The 19,713-nt window shown below is 39.0% G+C and overlaps 2 protein-coding genes across 8 annotated transcripts in view; one reads left to right on the top strand and one right to left on the bottom strand.

The window, feature by feature from the left end:
- The window catches only part of LOC124619683, a 212,497-nt gene extending 207,238 nt beyond the window's left edge, over positions 1 to 5,259 (bottom strand). For 2 of the 3 annotated variants that reach the window (XR_006980110.1, XM_047146227.1), the window contains exon 1: positions 4,887 to 5,258. The gene's annotated coding sequence lies outside the window, so the exon portion shown is untranslated. Of the gene's footprint in view, positions 1 to 4,886 lie in introns of all 3 variants that reach the window. The other variant, XM_047146228.1, reaches the window with a different exon arrangement.
- Positions 5,251 to 19,713, top strand: part of LOC124619684 (fibroblast growth factor receptor substrate 2) — a 48,309-nt gene continuing 33,846 nt past the window's right edge. For 4 of the 5 annotated variants that reach the window (XM_047146229.1, XM_047146234.1, XM_047146232.1 and 1 more), the window contains exons 1-2: positions 5,251 to 5,400; positions 13,975 to 14,213. The gene's annotated coding sequence lies outside the window, so the exon portion shown is untranslated. The remainder of the gene's footprint in view (positions 5,401 to 13,974; positions 14,214 to 19,713) is intronic. The other variant, XM_047146231.1, reaches the window with a different exon arrangement.

Below are 19,713 nucleotides of genomic sequence, written 5' to 3'. Positions count from 1 at the left end.
GACACTTCTCTTGACCTTCATACCTAAACTGCACCTACCGATATCAAAAAACCAATATCTACAACACCGAAAAGTGCAATCAAACATTTCCCTTGAGCTATATAGCTCAACTGCAGCTATCAACACCAAAAAGCCAACACCTACAACTCCAAAACGCAAAATCGGACATTTCTCTTGACCTATACAACTCAACTCCAGCTAACAATACCAAAGCACCAGCACCTACAACTCCGAAAAGTGGAACCAAAAGCCCAACAACTCAAAAACCAAAAACTTCCCATATTCACTACATCAATTAAAACACAACTGATCTACCATAATATACAACAGACAAAAACATCACATTTACTGTAAAAAAAAAAAATGAAACAAAAATTACTTTCCAACAAAAGCCTCTGGCAATACCATCAGGTTGACCACCACACTCACAGATGCATGCATGCATGCACACGCGCGTACATGCGTGTACACACACACACACACACACACACACACACACACACACACACACTTGGCCTACATCCTCTCCACAGCACAAAAAACACGTGAAAAATACAAAAATTCTCAGGGCACTCCTCCACCAACAATACTCATCTCAGTGAGACTGCATGTTGGAAGAGTACCTCTTCCCCCTCCCTATAACTGATTTAATTGTACTCCAAAACCCCTCTGGCCTGGTAGTGCAAACCCCAGTGTCGTATTCCTTCAACTCAATACTGTGGTTAAGATTGTAGCCCATCTTCCCCAAACTACTGTAAGACAAATATGCATCAGAAATTACAGTACTACCCTCCTGAATATATTCCTCAATCAGACACACAGTTCCCTCTTACTACAACCCTGCAAAACTCTAAAAAAAATAACCACCATACACCCCCCCTGAAATAATGGACCCCCCCCCCCCCCACCCACACACCAATCCAACAACTGCCCCTCCCATACTTCCTCATACCAAAATGTGATTCATCAATTTCAACAACAGCCCCGGCCCACCCAACTGCACCCTATACTTCATGTATTCCGAACAAACCTCTCAACAAAATGAAAACCAATCCAAGACAGTTCTCTCACTCGCTTCAGTCTCAAGCACACAAAAACTTACTGAGGACCAATAGCAAAAATAATAAGTAACCAAGACAATCTGCCTCATGGCCAACCTAGATTTATCGAACCAGGTACCACACCTTGTCAACTGCCAGATACTGTTGTGCTGACAATGCCACATATAAGTGTCCCCGGTCCGAGCTGACGGAACTCTCATCAACCTCATGTTGTCACTACAAATGTGAAACCTAACATACTCAGCATCAAGACCAAATATCTGCAGAAACTTTATGACGAACATTGTATCACCACCCAATGCAGAATGTAATGATACACTCACGAACTTCACTGTCATATCTACACCTAACAAAAAGGCAATAAAAATTATACTTCTTTCTGTACAACAAACCCCAAACTAATCAGACCTAACAAAGACACAAAACACGTAAACAAAAAAACTTAATAACTCACTGAAAACATTTCCACAACTCATGTTACCGCACCAACTACCTAAACTCAAAACCATATTAACACGATGACAATCAAAACTCAAATGAACAACATGTGGCATTCTATCCAGAGGGATTCCTGGTTTGGGAACTCTTAAACTGGCCATTCAACAGATTGTAATGACATGTTATTTTTGCTATTGCTAGATTTGTATGTTGACTGACTTTGTTTGGTAAGTATGTTTTTAAGATTTTATTTTTTGGGTCAACTGAAGCTACTCATACCAGATGTCAGCTTTGTCCAGTATGTTAATGTTGGTGTTGAGTGGGACATCGTACATGTACAAACAAAAAGAAAACAGTACATAGCAATATTTGTTTCTCGTCATTATTAGTTATTGTACTGTAGGTTGTGGTGGCAGATTGATCTGTGACATAGCCCAAGGTCTATGTTAGCATGGAAAATGACAGGCTTTGTGTTAGTGAAGTCAACAAATGTGAATAAGAAATCTTAGATGCCATGACAAACTGATCCATAGCACAGCCAGACACAACAGGTCACAAACCTCCACAATCACAATCTCTGTCTTTGTGGACCAATAACTTCAACCTCTTACTTGGAACATAACTCTAACATAAAAGACACTAACCATTTCCTCTACCGACTCTTCAGAGTTCCTGTAACTTTACCAAGTGGTTCCCTAATCATCACAGTCATTCCCTCTAAAATAACATCCCCAATGTCCATGGCCTTCCCACCATTCAACATTACCTTTCCCTACACCCAACTGACTCCTTCCTATATCCTTACCCCCAATTACTTCTCCTTTGAAGATATCACCAATAAACCAATTTTCAATACAACTACAGGCAGCCATATGGCACCATCCTGCTCATGGGTCACATACAAAATTCTTCCTAGCCACCCGGAATCCCAAACCCCTCACCTGGCTTAGATTAACTGCTAGCATCTTCATGATTTGGGCTGAGTGTTAGCAGAACCTATTCACAATACCTCAGACCCTAAACACCTCCACCATTTGCTTCATCTGGTCATTCTCAGATCACATCACTTTCTCAATATTGAACTGTGTATTAGAGAACTCTCCAGCAGGACCTCTATCCACATCAAACCCACCAACCAACTTCAACTTCAACAGCTGCTATCCATTCCAAACCAAGCATGTAGCCCAACCACCCACAGCCAATGCATCTGCAGTAACGAACAGCCCCTCTTCAAATATGCCAATGGCCGAATTGAGACCTTCACAGGCTGAAATTACTCTCCCCACCTTATCCAGAAACAGATCTCACCACCTGGCCTTCCTAGTCACCTACTGTGTTCCACACACCCACTGACCAGTCATAAGAGAGTACCTTCCTTGTGACTCAGTACCACTCCAGACTGAAGTAGCTGAATCATTTTCTCCACCAGGGTTTATACTATCCCTGCTCGAGCCCTGAAATGAGAGATATCCTCTCCGCCCATCCCACAGGGGTGTTTGCTGCCCACTCAACCCGCACAGTGTCCTTTACCATCCCTGTTTCATAGCTTCCAAGATAGAGAAGAGACTGTTTTTAATCACATGGCAAAAATGGAGGGGCGTCCAGGGGCTCCCCCCGAGAAATTTTAAAAATCAGAAAGCCTCATTTAGGACTTCAAACATTATATTTCAGACACTTTACAATCCTAAATAAAGATTTCCTAGGAATCAAAACTACCATAAATGAAGAAATTAGGTCAAGTGGAAAATGCTAAAAATTAGTTTACTAAATGTCAAGGATGATTTTGAAACACTTCTGTAATTTTCCAATACAAATGCCTTGAACATTGTGACATAACTTGGTTTGAAATTAGTAGTAAGCTAAAACAAGCAAAATGAAAAATTTTCATCATAACTCAGCATAACCCATCTTAGTCAGCTGTAGTGGCAAAAATCATTTGCAGACAGGTTTACTATGTACTCAGGAAGGAAATCTATAAAAATTTTAGAGCATATGTTTATAAAAATGTAAATAGTATCTGTTATGATTTTTCTTTAAAACATAGAATTGTAAATTGTCTATTACCATAATTGTTTAGTAATTTCCCATAACTCCATAATTAAGGTGATAACTCAGTGACAGTTATGGACAAACCATAATAGGCCTAGTTGACATTTCTGTCATTCAACCCCTGCTCCCAGCCCCTTGCCCCATGGCTCATATCCATAGACTTGATCCATACACCCTCCCCACTACCACCTATTCCAAGCCTGTAACAGGAATATTCGATACCAACATACGGAGGGCCAGCTGGGAAAGCAGCTATGTGGTGTAGCAGCTTAGCTGCAACCGCTGTGCGGCATTCTATGTACGCATGATCACTATCAAGCTGTCTGTCCACATGAAAGTCCAAACTGTGGTCAAGAGACAGCTGGATCACCCAGTTGCCAAGCATGCCACACAACGTGGTGTGTTTTACTTTAACAACTTCAAGTGAGAATTCCTCTACAACACATCCTCGGAAATGCCCTGGCCACAGCTTTGTCTAGTACTTGTCCGCAAACTGTCTATCCCCAGAGTACACCTTCATTGTCCTTTCCCCCTCTCTGGGTCTGTTCTCTCCTATAACCCCCACCCTTCCCTCCCCCTCAATGCCTGCTTCCACATCCTTTCTGTGCCCACGAGTATACCTGCCTTTCTCCTTCTTTCTCCCTTCCACATCCCCTCTGCGCAGCCTCCCATTGGTACGCGTTACGTCTAACCACAAAAGTAATAAGCCCACCTTATCAAGTTTCTATCTGAAAGGGGATCCCAAACTATGATCTCCATAACTGTAATGAAAATTTGCTTGGAAATATGAAATAGTTACAGATAAATGACATAGCTGTAAACAAATAATTTTTTCCATACTTCTTTCTCAACATCGCAGATCACAGTATGTACATCATGCTGCACACACAAATAAGTAACGTCCTGCCAGAGGAAAGACTTACTAACAGGATCCAAAAGATTCACTAATACTTACCTTGTTCTCAACGTTTCTGAATAAAGTGTAATGTTCTACTTAAATAAACTTGTTGTTTGGGTTGATGGAAGCATGAAATATAGCCATTCTCAAAAAAGGGGATTAATAAATAAAAGTACACTAATGTATCTATACATATTTACAACTAGAAGTTTGAATGTGTGTGTTTATATATATACAACCAAAAACACGAACGATTTCGGCAGAATGACTGGCCATTATGGTCATATGTAAATATTAATAAGAAGACTCGGCAGACATCATGTAACCCACAGACCAAAACAAACAAATTATCACTGTTTCATGAGAGAACTGGACATAATTTATTGGACTTTCGTCTACGTTTCACTTACTAAAATTTTCATGTACACATAGTTACTTACTGAAACAAGAAACCGCTTACAAAAGCAACTCCCAAAACACTGAGAGCAAAGTAACTGCGTATTTTATATAGAGGAGTACCTCTCGTTCTTCTTGGTTTTTGCAGTTCACTAACCATTTCCTTCGGCTTACAGTGAATATTGCAAATTTTAAACGCACTATTATTTAAGGTTCTCCGATGAAACTTCAGATATCGTTACAGATGTCACGGAAAACACTCAATTCTTCTTTACTATATAATAAGACGTTAGTGTTTTTACAAATTTATTGTCCACTTCTTTCAAAATCTCTTGTTTGAACCACAGCTGCCCTCCCACTACATTCGCACAGGCCTGCGTCAACAACTAGTAACAAAAGACACTCGAATGAGTTCCATCAGTTTGGATACCATCTTTGTTGTGTTTGTTTTCTATACAAAGTTGTGGATCATGTTTGTACGCAGTGTTTCACGAATTTTATCATTTTTGCCCGAACGAAGCACCTAGTCAAGAAAATGTTGTCGACATGTACGATTTGGTAATTACAATTTATATTTATCTGGGATAATTAAGAGTTGGTTTGTTGCGTTAGATTGTCTGGTACAGCAATTAATTATGAAAAGTAGCTTTGTATTGCGACGTAGCTTCAAATGCAGTATATCTTGAACATTATTTATAAACTCAGGCGCAAATCGACTAAGCTAAGTACAAGTTCTTATTGCTAGGCAGTGCTTCTCCCGATAATAATATTTGCTGACATATAAGTTCAAACCTCACGAGTAGCAGGCTCATGTCATTTATAGATATTCGAAAACAGCCTTACCAATGAGTACTTATAAATTTAAGATAGCGCTGGAATCTTTTAACTGTGCATTGCAGATTTTTTTCCTGAAATCTGACAGTAATTCATAATCCTAACACGCGTAGAACAGGTTTGCAGCAGCAGGCAGAAAATTAATAGCGGTTTACAATAACGGCATACGACGACTTCTGGGTTATCCAAATTTCTCCATGTTTACGTAAAGGGAGTGTTTTCTTTTCTATATGAAACAGCCAGTTGCGACATATTTGTAATGAGACATAGAGAACCACGAAGCAACATACCATAAGAATTCGTGTGTCTAGGACACGGTGGCGAAAACCTGACATTGTTGTATTACCTAGAAACCTATTTAACGTCCAAGTAATGTTTGTTATTGATGAATATTGTTAAACTGTAAACTTGTATATTTATTGAGATGATGTCATCGCATTTTCACTCGCTCTGTTATTGACTCTTCCCAACATATGTAGGATGGCTTACAAATGATCAAACGTAATAAAAATTTTGCTGTGTACTGATACCAGCAGTGACATATAGTGTCAAGTTACATCATTGTCATTAACTTCTAATGGCTTTGGCCTGTTCTTGCAACTGCCTTTACATTTTTTTCCCGCCCTCTTCATTTCTCATTAACTTTGACACTTTGCTATCTCCAGTATATCCACTGCAATTTCCTATCGTAGCCTCCTCTTTCATGCCTCCTATATTTTTTCCATCCAATGTATTTGTTAATAACTTATTGTGTGTCAAGTTGAATTACCTTTTTTCAGCAGTTCCAGAGAGATTACAATACTCATTAATTTCTTCAAAACTTTTTCATTGGGCTAGTTTTCCCCCCCCCCCCCCTAGAGTGATAGTGCTCCCTCTCCCTGAAATCGTGATGTTTATGACAGACCCATCTCTTGTGTAGACTGAGGTCTTGGTTAAGTGGAAAGATAATAATTTGGTTGACAGTTGGCAAAGACAATGAATGTGACTGTTAAATAAAGGTCGTGGTAACACATTAATCTGTAAGGTAACTTGTCTGTGTTCACACCATATAAATGCACTTTCGATTACAAAAAACTAAAACAGCAAGGTAAATTTATAAAACCTATGTTACATAACTTACAGATATCTCTTGAATGTTTTGGTATTTAGGCTACATATGTTGTACATAAACCACAAAATATGCAAGATGGATCCACTATGTAACTTTACCGATATTCTTTGTCTTGGATTACTTATCATTAGCCTTCACTAAAGCCATATTCCCATTATTACCAAGCCCATTTTGCTTGTCATCTACAGTGTCCAGCTTGCACAGTCATACAGAACAATCAAGATGATAATCTCAACAAATAGTTTTTTTCTTTTCCAGTCTGAACATTTTACTTGTCCTTGGTTCATTGAAGTCACTTTTTGCTGTTGCTAATCTTGTTAAAATTTCCATGTGACATCTGCTGTTGTCTGCTAAATTACAAGATTTATCAACTTTTACTATTTTATTTACTTCACTTTTGCTCTCATGTATCTTCATCTTTCATTTGCTTCCTATCACAATGTTGTTTGTCTGGTGTTTCTTCCCCTGTTACTTTTAAGTTCAAACTTTTTCAGAATTGTTGCAAATTAGCTGTTTATGTAATAGCATCTTGCAAATCTTATGCAATGAGTGGGAATTCTATTCACCTTAACTTTGGATAATTTTGCAGGTTAATTGAAGCCTTCAATGCTGTTTCATCAACTGCCAATTAAACTGCTCCCTGTCAGCTAACAGTAACCTAGACCTCGGACTATGTTACTGATCAGTATGTCATCTTAACTAAGATTGCATATTCACATTTGTTAGCTTTGCCAACTCATCGCTAAACTGTCACCTGTCCGTCTGGTCTAGACTTAGGGCTATGCAACAGACACATCTGTCACCACAGCCTACATTCAAAAAACTAATATAGATGCAAAGGAAATATTGTCAGTGTTCTGTGCTCTGTGTGTTTGTACACATGTATGTCACTCACATCACCATTACATCATGGGTCATATCCAATGTCCAGAAACAGTGCATTCAGTCAATCTCATTTTGCTTTAAAGATTATTATATAGCTTTTTTGATGAAAAGGTAAAACATATGTATAACCAATAAAATGAGAAGTGCTAAAAATAATTGTATGACCTTCTTATAGGCTACTCATTTTTAAATGCCTGCATCAGTCTGTTTCACATGAATGTCATAGTTTATAAAATATTTTAATTGTACCTTTGTTAGTCTCTGTATCAGTTGTCACATGAAGATCTGTGCAGAGTGTGCAGTGAATTGAATTAAGTAACTGTGAAGCCCTTTTGTTTAAAAAGAAAGAAGTGCATAAATAAGGCTTTAAGAAGCAGTGAATCTAACACAACTATCTTATTTCCATTCTTTTTGCATTGACTGGTAAACATTACTTCAAAGATAGATTATGAGTTGTCTTCTTTGTAAAAAGATTTAACACCAAGTTCCTGATTATCTGGATGTGGGTTATCCAGTTTACGGATTATCTGTGGATATTGGTGATCCTTGGAAGAAAAAACAACCTGAAATATTTTGTTATAATTAGCACAGATATTTTTGTTTAGAATACACTCTTACGCATATGATTAATGTTTTGCCGCTGGAAGACAATGCGGGCCCCAATTCCACCGCCAGATATCTCTGAAATATTTTTCTGTTTTTTCACATTTCATCTTCAGATAAATGCAGGGACTCTACCCACGTGAGATATTTGTGCCTGATTCTGTGTTTTTATGTTTGTCTATTCCATTTCCCAGAAGCTCAAAGTTGGAAGTTTTCAATGTGTTGTTTCTGACGAGTAATGCTGTGGTCTTTCAAGTGTGACATGTAGCTTTTATTATTATTATTGTTATTATCATCATCATCATCATCATTTTTATTTGTAAACGAATGTATGTTGGATTACCCGTGTTTTTGGTTATCCATGCACTGTCGAGTCTGCATTTACCCACATAATCATGAGACTGTTGTGTGTGGATAAATTGATCATTACTGGGCCACTCCATGCCTACAGGTGCCACATGTGGACATGTTTTCAGTAATATATTTAGAATAATAAGTTACATATATTTTTATTAATAGCCAGAACACATTAGCACTCAACAGTCCTTCCCACCAAAGAACCCACAAGAACAAATGTTAGTTGGTACAGAGATAATTAATCACACATCTTTATTATGGATATGGGAAAGATAGGTTGTTACACACCACATAGATGATGCATTGAGTTGCAGATAGGCACAGTGAAAAGAACATTTGAAATAAATAACCTTTTGGACTGACTCACTCTTCAGACATAGACCCTTCACACATTATTTAGTTAGTTAGTTTGCTGGGCGATGGAGGTTGGAGATAGGGAGGAGGTAGAGAAGGACACATGAGACTAGGAGGTAGTGGGATAGTGTGAGGCAGGTCTTCCCACAGATGACTCAGCAGCTGCACAGCAAGACAAAAATAGTTCAAAGGGCATTCACACAACAACTCACACATACGTGGCTACTCCCTCCTTACCGTGTTGTTTTTATCCTGACCTGGACTTTCGATTGTTTGATGTAGAAACTATACATGACTTTTATAAATAACACAAAACAAATATTTTACACAAAGTAAAGGAAAAGAAACTACTTACCTGTTGCTGATTGATGTGTGGCACATAGAAACACACTACTGAAAACTGTTTATACTTCCTTTGAAGCTTTTGTCTGTTTCTAGTAGAATTACACACATTCATACACATAACCCCACAGGCACCCGAACACAAATGTCTATGGCCATGGCAAGACCAACTGTTCCTTATCAATAGCAGTTGGCTGGGCGATGTAGGTAGGGAGGAGGTAGAGAAAGACACACAGCTGCACAGCAAGATGAAAATAGTTCGAAGGGTAGAGCATATAAAAGGTAGAGAGAGGAGGTGATATGGGAAGTAAGAAGAGGAAGGCAGAGATGAGATGGAGACAGTTAGAGAGGAGAGAAAAGGAGAAGGGTGGATAAGGGAAAGAAAGAGGAGAGGGAGAGAATGCTCACTTGGGGGAGGGGGGGAGAAGGCAATATATGATCTGGGTGGGGAAGGAGCTGTGTGACCGAAGAGACAAGGGAAAAGCTAGTGTGAGGCAGTGGAAATGACATATCAGAGGTGTAGGCAGGGGGACTGCATGAGTACAGGCTATTTTGCAGAGACAATTCCCACAAGTGTAGTTCAGAGAAACTAGTCATGGAAAGGGGGTATCCAAATTACTTGCATAGTGAAACATCTGTTGAAGTCATTTGTGTTCTGGTGCGCAGCATGTTTGGCAATTGGATGATCAAGTTTTCAGTTTGCCATAGTTCGGTGGTGGTCATTCGTGCGAATAGACAGTGCTGCTGTATAGCACTTGCAGCGTAGCTGATATACAGCATGACTACTTTCACACATGGCCCTGCCTTTTACTGTGCAGGAGATTGTTGTGACTGGACTGCAATAGGAGGGGTGTTGGGTATGTAGGACAGGTCTTGCATCTGGGTCGTCTGCAAGAGAATGACGCGTGGGTTGCAACACTGGGAGCAGGATTGGAATAGGGATGGACAAGAATATTCTGTAGATTGAGTGGACAGTGGAACACAGCTTTGGGTGATGTGGTGGTAAGATGCAGTCAAAAACCTGCTGAAGGATATGGCTGAGCTTTTCAAGACCACAGTGATTGGAGGGATGCTGGTTGGTGGCTGGTTAACAGGTTTGCTGGTGTCCAGTGTGGAGATGGCATGGGAGATTTGTTTATCAATGAGCTGGTAGGTTATTGTAAGGTTATCAGTATATTTTGACAGCTTCTGGTTTCCACTGCAAATTTGGCATCCATGATGGTGATGCTGTAAGGAAGAGACTTTTTTTAACATGGAACAGATGTGTTTATTGAGCCATCTGAGAGATGGAGATCTATATCTGAGTAGGTGGCTCGTTGACTTGAGAAAAGGATCAGGGGAAGTGTATTTGGGAGTACGTGTTGAGATTGTGAAGGAAAGAGTAACGATTGCCCATGGCAAAAGTCCATATCATCAAAGTGTCATGAGGGAATCTGAACTGGACAAGGGGGCTTAGGTGCTGACTGGAGTGGAAGAATTTCTCCAGATGGCCCATAAATATGTTGGCATAGAATGGTGCCATGAGAGCATCCTTGATGACACTGTAATGGATTTGCCCTTCAGAAGTGAGATAGTTGTAGGTCAGAATGTAGTTGCTAAGAGGATTTGTGAATTGTGTTTTATTCATCTCGTGTATGTATGATGTACATTTGCAATCCATTTGGTTTGTGTACAGGAGACATGTCAAAAATTTATAATATAGTTACAATGATTTTTTTCATTAATAAATAATAGCACTACAATAAATAATAACACTATAAGGGTATTTCTTGGAATATGTAACACATTGTATCCAGCTTAAATTTCCAGTTTGTCCCGCATGAATTCATCCACTGAGTAATAACACTTCAGTGGCAGCACCTCATATAGCTTTCTTTTAAGTGAACCTAAATTCATCTGCATCAACTTGTTTCCTTTTAATTTATTACAAATTTTCATTCCCATGTTTTGAGGTCCCTGGGTATACAGTCTGAGGCGGTGGGTGGGGGAGCATAAAATTTTCATTGTTTCTGGTATCATGTGAATGGACAAAATGGTTTCCCTCAAATAATTCATGTCTGGTGTACAAAAATATAATAATCTCATGTATGTGTAAAGATGGCAGAGTTAATATTTTAAGTTTTCTAAATAATGGTTGACATTGTTCTTTGTGATTTGCAGTGCACATATTTGCAGTGATTTTTTTCTGTATTTTTAGTATCCACACTATGTTTGTCGAGTTACCCCAAAAAACAATACCATAGCTAATAATGGATTCAAAGTAGCTTGTATATGCTACTTTTCGTGTGTCCAAGTCAGTTGCAGTTGATAATATTTGCAATGCAAATGCAAAGCTGCTCAGTTTGTTTGTCAGGTATTCAATATGTGCTGCCAGTTCAAATTTTGATCTACATTTAAACCTAAGAATTTAACAGAGTCAACTTCTTCTACATCTTGGTTGTTGTGCACAGTCTTAATCTGCTCACATTTTGACTGTTTGGTTTTCCACTGCATCATGTGAGTCTTTGATATGTTTAGATTCAATCCATATAGCTGAAATCAAGTTTCTAAGGTACTGAGGGTACTGATCACAGATTTGGGAATTTTTTCCGAATCCTGATCTTCAACTAGGACAGAAGTATCATCTGCAAACAGAGCTGATGGGGAGCTGATATTTAATGGTAAGTCATTAACAGAGAAATAGTACTGGGCCTAATATGGAGCCTCGTGGAACACCCTGAGATATTTTTTTCTAGTCAGATAAATCATATGCACCATTTGAAGAGACGATAACTCTTTGCTTTCTGTTTGATAAGTAGGATTTAAGCCGTTGTAGGGCACTGCCGCTCATGCCATACTTTTTAAATTTGTAAACAAGGGTTAGGAAAGAGGTAGTATATCAAGAGGACATTGGGAAATACTGTGTTCCACAGCAGCAAGGCTAAGGGCAAGGAGGATGTTAGTGTAAAAGGTCGTCGCATCTACAGTGACTATAAATAAGTCTTGTGGCAATGCAACAGAAACTGTGGAAAGGCAGTGGAGGAAATCAGTGGTGTCTTGATGTAGGATGGGTTGTCGTGAGAAAACTATTCATACTAGCTGTCAAGCTCTTCTTCTTTCTCTGGTAGAAGTACATGCATTTACATAAGCAACTACATAGACAGCCAAATTCTCATCCCTGTGACCACAGCAAGACTGACTGTTGCTTACCGATAGCAGCTGCCTAGGTGATTGAAGTCGGGAGGGAGTGGGAAGTACACGTGGCAAGGACATGGTAGTAGAATAATGTGAGGCAGGTATTTCTGCAATGGCTGCACAACAAGATGAAAGTAGTCCAGAGGGTAGAGTGTATAAGAGGTAGGAGAGTGGTGAAGGTGGGGGGGGGGGGGGGGGGGGGGAGAGAGAGAGAGAGACTGACTGTCCATGTTGCGGGGGGGGGGGGGGGGGGGGGATATTGGAGAGAACAGTACATGATCTAGATGGCGAAGCAGTGTTGTGGACAAAAGGGAGAAAGGAAAAGGTAAAGTGAGGCAGTTGGAAACAGGTTAGCGAAGGTTTAGGCCGGGAAGATTCTGAGAGTGCAGGATATACTAGAGAGACAATTCCTACCTGCATAGTTCAGAAGGGCTGCCATTCAACCCTGTGTCAGCAAAATCTGTTAAAATGATGAGACTTCATGCTTCAAGGCTTTTTTTCAATTGGCACAGGTGTCAACTTTGATGCTTGGCAGTGGAGTGATGAACCGAAAGATTCAAAAATTTTATGACCAGTTCTTCAGTCAGTTCATCCATAGTCATCTGCTTCATGTCAAGAATATCCCAATCCACGTGAAACCACTGCCTGAAGACAACCGCGCTGTCAGGATCGTGTTCATCAAAAACTTATTCCAAGAAAGTTTCCAGTACTAATTTTCCTGGGCAGTTTTCACACTGATGGAGCATACATTCCTTTGATTCTGGGATACACACCATTTACATTATCTTTAAATTTTGGTGTATAGTAGACGCACATACAGAATCTATTCCAGATGCACCAACTCTCACACACGATTTTGGGCATAATCTACAGAACTGTGAGCAGTCAATTTCAGATCCAATTCGCTCACGATATGCAACAAACATCTCCTTCAAATTGCTAAGTGACAAGTATATTTGCTTCTAGCTTTGGCTCCATTTATTCAAGTGGAAATATGTTCTTTCTTTCCAGGGCACATTCAACTGCATTCTTCACCCTCAAAAAATTGTATAACTTTTTCTGTCATCATTTCAGGAAGTGTGCCTTGCTTTTTCTTAGGAACAGGTAAAATTCCTTGTTCTGCTTTTTGAACCAAGTATTTAGTAACTTTGAACTGCTCCATTGTCATCTTTATAGACCAACCTTGTGGCACCAGTGTTAACATTTCTATTTTTTCCGATTGATTCACTGTGTGTAGATTCTGCTTCATGTCTTCGATGAGTTTATTGAGGTCTTTACAATTTTTGCATTGTTGGTTAGTACTTCGGTTCAACAGACTTTGACAATCAATATTACAAGCTGTGGCAAGCTGTTCAACAATAATTTCCTGTGCCTCACTAATCCTACACTTTGCATAGCTGCACGGATTCCGTGTGCCTATTCATTGAAACTGAAAAGATGCCTATGGCTAACAGTTGTGTTCATACTTTCAGAGACTTCCATGCAGCACTAGGGTCATCAGAATCTGTGGATCTGGTGTCGTTCAGTTGCTTCAGATGAAAGTTCTTTCTGCAAAAAAGTACATAACTTCTGGCCAGGCCTAACACTAACTCTCAGCATATCCAGCATCTTCTCTGCAGCAGCCACTGGAATTTGGTCGCAAATCTTTTACAAAATTCAGATTTGGTCAATAGCAAGGCCACAATATGAAGTCATGTCCGTGATTTGTCAAGTAAGTATAGTTCACTTTGTCTTTATATCATTTTGATCTCCTTTGGGGAAGTGTAGGTTATCAGATGGCAGTCAGAAAAGTCATGCGGGCAGCTGCCAATAGCACATGGCAAAAATTCAGCTAACATTCAAATTCAAATCAAATGCAGTTGAATATAATTACTTTAGATGAAATCTGAAATATGTAAATTGAAATGTATTATGAATATTTAGGTTAATAAATACATGTATATATAAACAGCAATGTCTGACCTACTTACCGTATGTAAAATACCACAAAGATACAAACAGTTACACAAGAAATTCATAAAACAATAAGATATCCATAGTGAAAATGTGAGAACTGTGAAGTCTCTCATAAGATTCCTAATCAGTGAAACATGAAATTTTACAGTCCTTTAATATCAAGAAATGGCCAAATGTATTTACAGTGTCACAGTGGCATATCTGTAGCACCAGAAACCTGAAACAATACTGACTGCTTAGTGGAAACATGTGGATTCTGAATTTCTCTCAGAAATACTCTCACATATGAAGTTTCAAATTTTACCATTAGTTTTAATTACATTTTGCATGCAGTCATAGTCAGTTCATAACGAATCAGGTGGGGGAATCATAATTGATTTTTTTGATACCACAGAAACTTATCTCATTTGTGGAGTCCTGCAGCCATTCTAGAAACTCAAACCCAGTGTAAATAGACATTATTCATGTACTAAAAAACTTGCTCTTTGCAAAATAACACGGCATATAGATCTTTTGCTGGTGAGTGGCTCGCCCTCAAAGTGGAGTCCAAATCTGTTGCGACAAAATTTGGTGGGAATTTCGCCATGAATTAACAAGTGTGCTACTTTTTTGAATATACCTCTACATTTTATGCTAAAAATTGCCACGATGTGCCAGATTTCACTCTTATCTGGAACTATGGTCAAAATTGGCTCTTTCTGCAGCAACGCACATTAACCAGATGATAACCTGTTAAACATAGACCTATCACTTTTGAACTGAAGAACAATGAACCGTAAAATTTTGCGCAGCTGCATTTTTGATTTGGGCTACTTCACTGCAACATATTAAGAAATTTGGAGAGGGTCAAGTGGGAGCCTTCTATGAGTTTTTGGTGATTTGACGTGGAATGACCTGTGGGAGCATTGTACCCAGCCACACTGGGGCATTCCAGTAGGAAGACTTGGGGCATTGGGTTTTTGGAGTAGGTAAAAGTTTGGAGCATGGGGATGGGGTGCCAAAGGAGGGTGCTGATGTGAAGAGAGAAGATGGTTTATTTCCTCCAGTCTTAATCTTCATGACTTATTATGGTGAACACTTTTTTTGCACTGTCTTATTTTGCACTGTTCTTCCTCATGCTACAGCACGTTTTATTTACTAATTACTCTCTAGGGTTTGCCAACCTTACTGAGAAATTGAATTTGGCATGATGTCTGCATACACTTACATTATGCTTCATATGCTGGGATGGAGAGATTTAACGTGGATGAAATTCATAAAATTTTGAAATGTGGTTGTTTAGGTCTGGATTTTCAGAACACTATTCCCTGTCTGTGGCTCCTTAACTTACTTGACATCTTTCGTCACATGTGATTTCCAACTGACATCATTTGTCAAATAAAACTCTTGTATTTTCAGTTTGCTTCTTCATTTATCTCATTCCATGCATTCTTCGGGGTTTTTTGCTATAAAAGAATACGTACTGCATCAATCCAGGTAGATTTTTAATGAATTTAACAAGAGCCACCTTCTTTTACTTCGGTTCTTCAGCAGAACTTTCTGGATTCACTTAAGAGCTGTTGCCAAGTATAATGTGCATTTGTAGGACACTAACAGAGATGACAGTTGATAAAAACAGAAAACACCTTCCTTCTTCGTTTCTCTGTGTCTTCTCTGATGATCAGTATGTTTTAGGTGTTGCATTGTAAGTTCTATCTGTTCTGTCCTCTCTGTTGCCTCATTTTGTCTGGATCAGTCCTCAGTTTTTGCTTCTATTTCAGAACATAATCCTTTGATTCCATTCTGCAAAAGTTAAATTTAGTAATCAAACATGGTGGTTTTTATGTAATTTTTCACTTAAGTGATCTTAAGATATGTTTACAAATCAACTGTTCTCATTGCTGTCAGGTGTCCTCATCTGTGTCCAGTTGTTTTCAGAACATAATATTCAGACAGCATACCTTGTCGTCATCTTCGGGTGGCACCTGTAAAATGACTGTCTTAGCTACATCAGCCTCCTTTATACTCTTACCACTGTTCAACCCGTTCTCTCACTACCTGGCCACACACCACATTGGGTGGAGTGGTGTAGGGTTGTGATGCAATAGCCAAATGGTGAGCGCGATCTCCTTTCTCTCATTGTTTCTCCTGACCCTATCAGGAGGGATGTCATCATCAGCTAATATGACTTCAGTTGGCTGAGAGCTGGGCCCCACCCGTTACTGAGAGGGTAGTCTTCGTCTGTATTGATCAAGCCATCAGCCACTCGCATTTCAGCAGCCTCCTTTAGAACACAGCTCAAAAGGACAAAATCTGTCTTAGCACTTCCATTTGTTCATATTTAATTGAGACCCAGTAGCTACGCATTATTCCACATCAAAGATTTTGTTGTTTGATCAAGGGTGGTGCGTTCCCTGTGTTCCAAGCAACTTTCTTTGACTGTCTGCACATTCTGTCCAGTACTGGATTACCACATTTGCATGGAGTAGAGAAGTCACCTGGTTTATGGAAGGCCAAGTCATCTTTCTCTTACCTAGTAGAGCACACATTTTTGAAGGTGAACAGAAAACACATTTAATGTTATGTTGAGCCAAGATTATGCCAATTTTGTTTAATAATTTGCTGTAGTACAGTGAATATGCCATTGTTTTATCCTTCTCATTGTGTCCTATTTGCTGGGCCTGTACCCTCTGCCTGAAAGCGTATCTGATTTCTCTATCACCTTATCCATTCTTCTTGAATATGTCCTTAAAATGACCAAGCTTTCAGCCCCCACAGTGACTATCCTCTTTAAATCATTTTTGCATTTACATTTTCTCTCTTCAACAGCCACTATTCTGAACAAAAATATGACATCGCCATGGGGTGCCTTTTGTCACTGGTTATTGCAAAATTATTCATGGAGGATTTCAAGAGGAAGCTCTAAAAAAAGCTGCAGTGAAGTTCAAATGCTTTTTCAGATATATTGGTGAGACATTTGTGGTGTGACCACACAGGAGTTGAAGGCTCAGGAGTTCCTCCAACAACTGAGCTCTCTGCACCTCATCATCGAATTCACTGTGGATGTGAAAGAGAATGACGAGCTCCCTTTTTGGGTGTCCAGTCAAATGCAAAGTGGACAGCAGTATGGAACAAAGTGTGTTGGAAATAGTTACCCACACCGATTTATATCTCCATGTCTCCAGCTGCCATCATCCTTCACAGAGGATGTGCTACGTACACTGGCCCACAGGGCCCATGCAAAATCTGTTGAAGAAAGCCAACCTACCAAGGAAGCCCACCTACCTTTAAAATAGCTGCACACATGACAGGCATGTATGGTCAAGTGTTTTGCTTAAGTCCTTAACGCAAAATGCATCCACACAGCTCAAGCATGCATGTACAAGCATCAGTTCATACCTGAAATACATTGAACTCAGACAGCAATGCTGTCACTTGTCTGGTCTAAGAAAGCAAAAGATTTTACAAAGATATGGAATTTCCTGCATGTTGCTGGCTGCAGTGATGTAAAGGATATTTCAGCTGCAAGTGGCTCATTTTATCTTAATAAAAAACATACTCATAGAATGGTTCTACTTGCCACAGCAGATGTTAGTTATAGATTTATTGTATTCTATTTAATCACAAATGGCAGAATGGTGGTGGTCTTCAGAGCAGAGATTTTTTTGGGAGACTTTAACAAGTCACTGAACATTCAAAATAGACTGAAGTCACAAATAGTTCACAGAAACTGCTACATGTATTTGTGGAAGATGATGCTTTTACTTTGAGGACTGATATGTTAGAAACATTCACTCTGAGTGACTGTGTAGGAAAAAACATTACAGTGACTGTTTATACAGAGGGCATTTTATTGAGCATGTTTTGTCATTTTTGCAGCATTCCTTAGGATTTTCACTCCATGAAAATCTGGAAGCAAGCCACATTGATAAAGTAAAAATAATAATAAACTCTTGCTTTACATAATCATTTAATGACCACTATGGGTCAAACATATGCTCCTTGTGGCTCTCTAAATTGTGATGACATGAAGTACAGCACAATAAATAAATGCTGGCATAACATTAGATAATGTTGCGGAAGTATTTCACTTGATGCTAAACACTTTAAACCATTCATGAACTAATTTGTAAATGTAGATGAGGTACCTCGGCCATAAAACTTTGTGGATTAATAAAACAAAATTACATATGAACATTCTGTATAAACAAATAAAGGCAAATATCTTTAACTCTAACAGTGCTATTGTAACTTAACTCCTGGCATTCTTGAATACTTATATAACTTTCTTCAAAATTAGTTGCAAACCATATGGATGTCTCTTGCTCATACAGAAAGCTAAACAAATGAAAATACCACAGCATTTGTTTGTATAGCTCGAGGTGCAGCAGTCCCTAATTTATAACTACTGTTCATTCCCCCCCAATGGTAATTTGATCTCAGTGAATTTATCTTTTTCATTACTATATCTTTCTCCACTGCAGAATAAATTGTCTTATACGTAACAAGAAGCTGATCATAGCAACCTTCCTTTATCATGATATACCATTGATTTGATATTCTACAGGGAAAGCTGCCGTCCATAAGCACAAATCTTCCAGCAATTTGAAGTTAATACATTTCAGATTGCTCCACATGACCACTATGAAAACCATCTCACAACTGATATATGCCTGTACAAGTGTCCCTCAAATATGTACATATTAGTATGCTTGTGGAAGCTTGCATACATGAAAGTCGATCAAACAATTTGTAAGGCCATGATGCTTTCCCAAATTCATCATACACATGCTCAAGCAAGCTTACATGAAACACTTGATTTTGTGTGCCTGCCAAGCATACAGTAGCGTGTAGTCTGTTCTACAGCATATTAAAGAAGAAAAAATATAGCATGAGATAAATCTGACTTCCTTTGAGGCAGAAGGTACAGGTCCAGCAAATAGAACAAGACAAGTTGGATAAGACAATGGTATACAGTGTGCAGTATTAGATATGGTGGAAGATGACTTTGGGTTATGTTGAGCAAAATACCTGGAACGCAGTAGACATACCAATCTGAAACAGTCAACAAAATCTGCATTTGTGGAACACTGCATCGCTACAAAGAGTCAGTGATATATGAATAAATGGAAATAATAAGACAGACGTAACTGTTTTGGTATTGTGTTTTAAAGGAGTCTGTTGAAATACACATGTGGCGAATGGCCTGATCAATAGAGACAGTGGCTTCACTCTCAGTAAAGCGAGAGATGCAGCCATCAGCCAGTTGAAATTTC

Source organism: Schistocerca americana, chromosome 6, assembly GCF_021461395.2.
Source record: "Schistocerca americana isolate TAMUIC-IGC-003095 chromosome 6, iqSchAmer2.1, whole genome shotgun sequence".
Lineage (NCBI taxonomy): Eukaryota > Metazoa > Arthropoda > Insecta > Orthoptera > Acrididae > Schistocerca > Schistocerca americana.
This window is presented reverse-complemented; position numbering and strand designations above follow the sequence as displayed.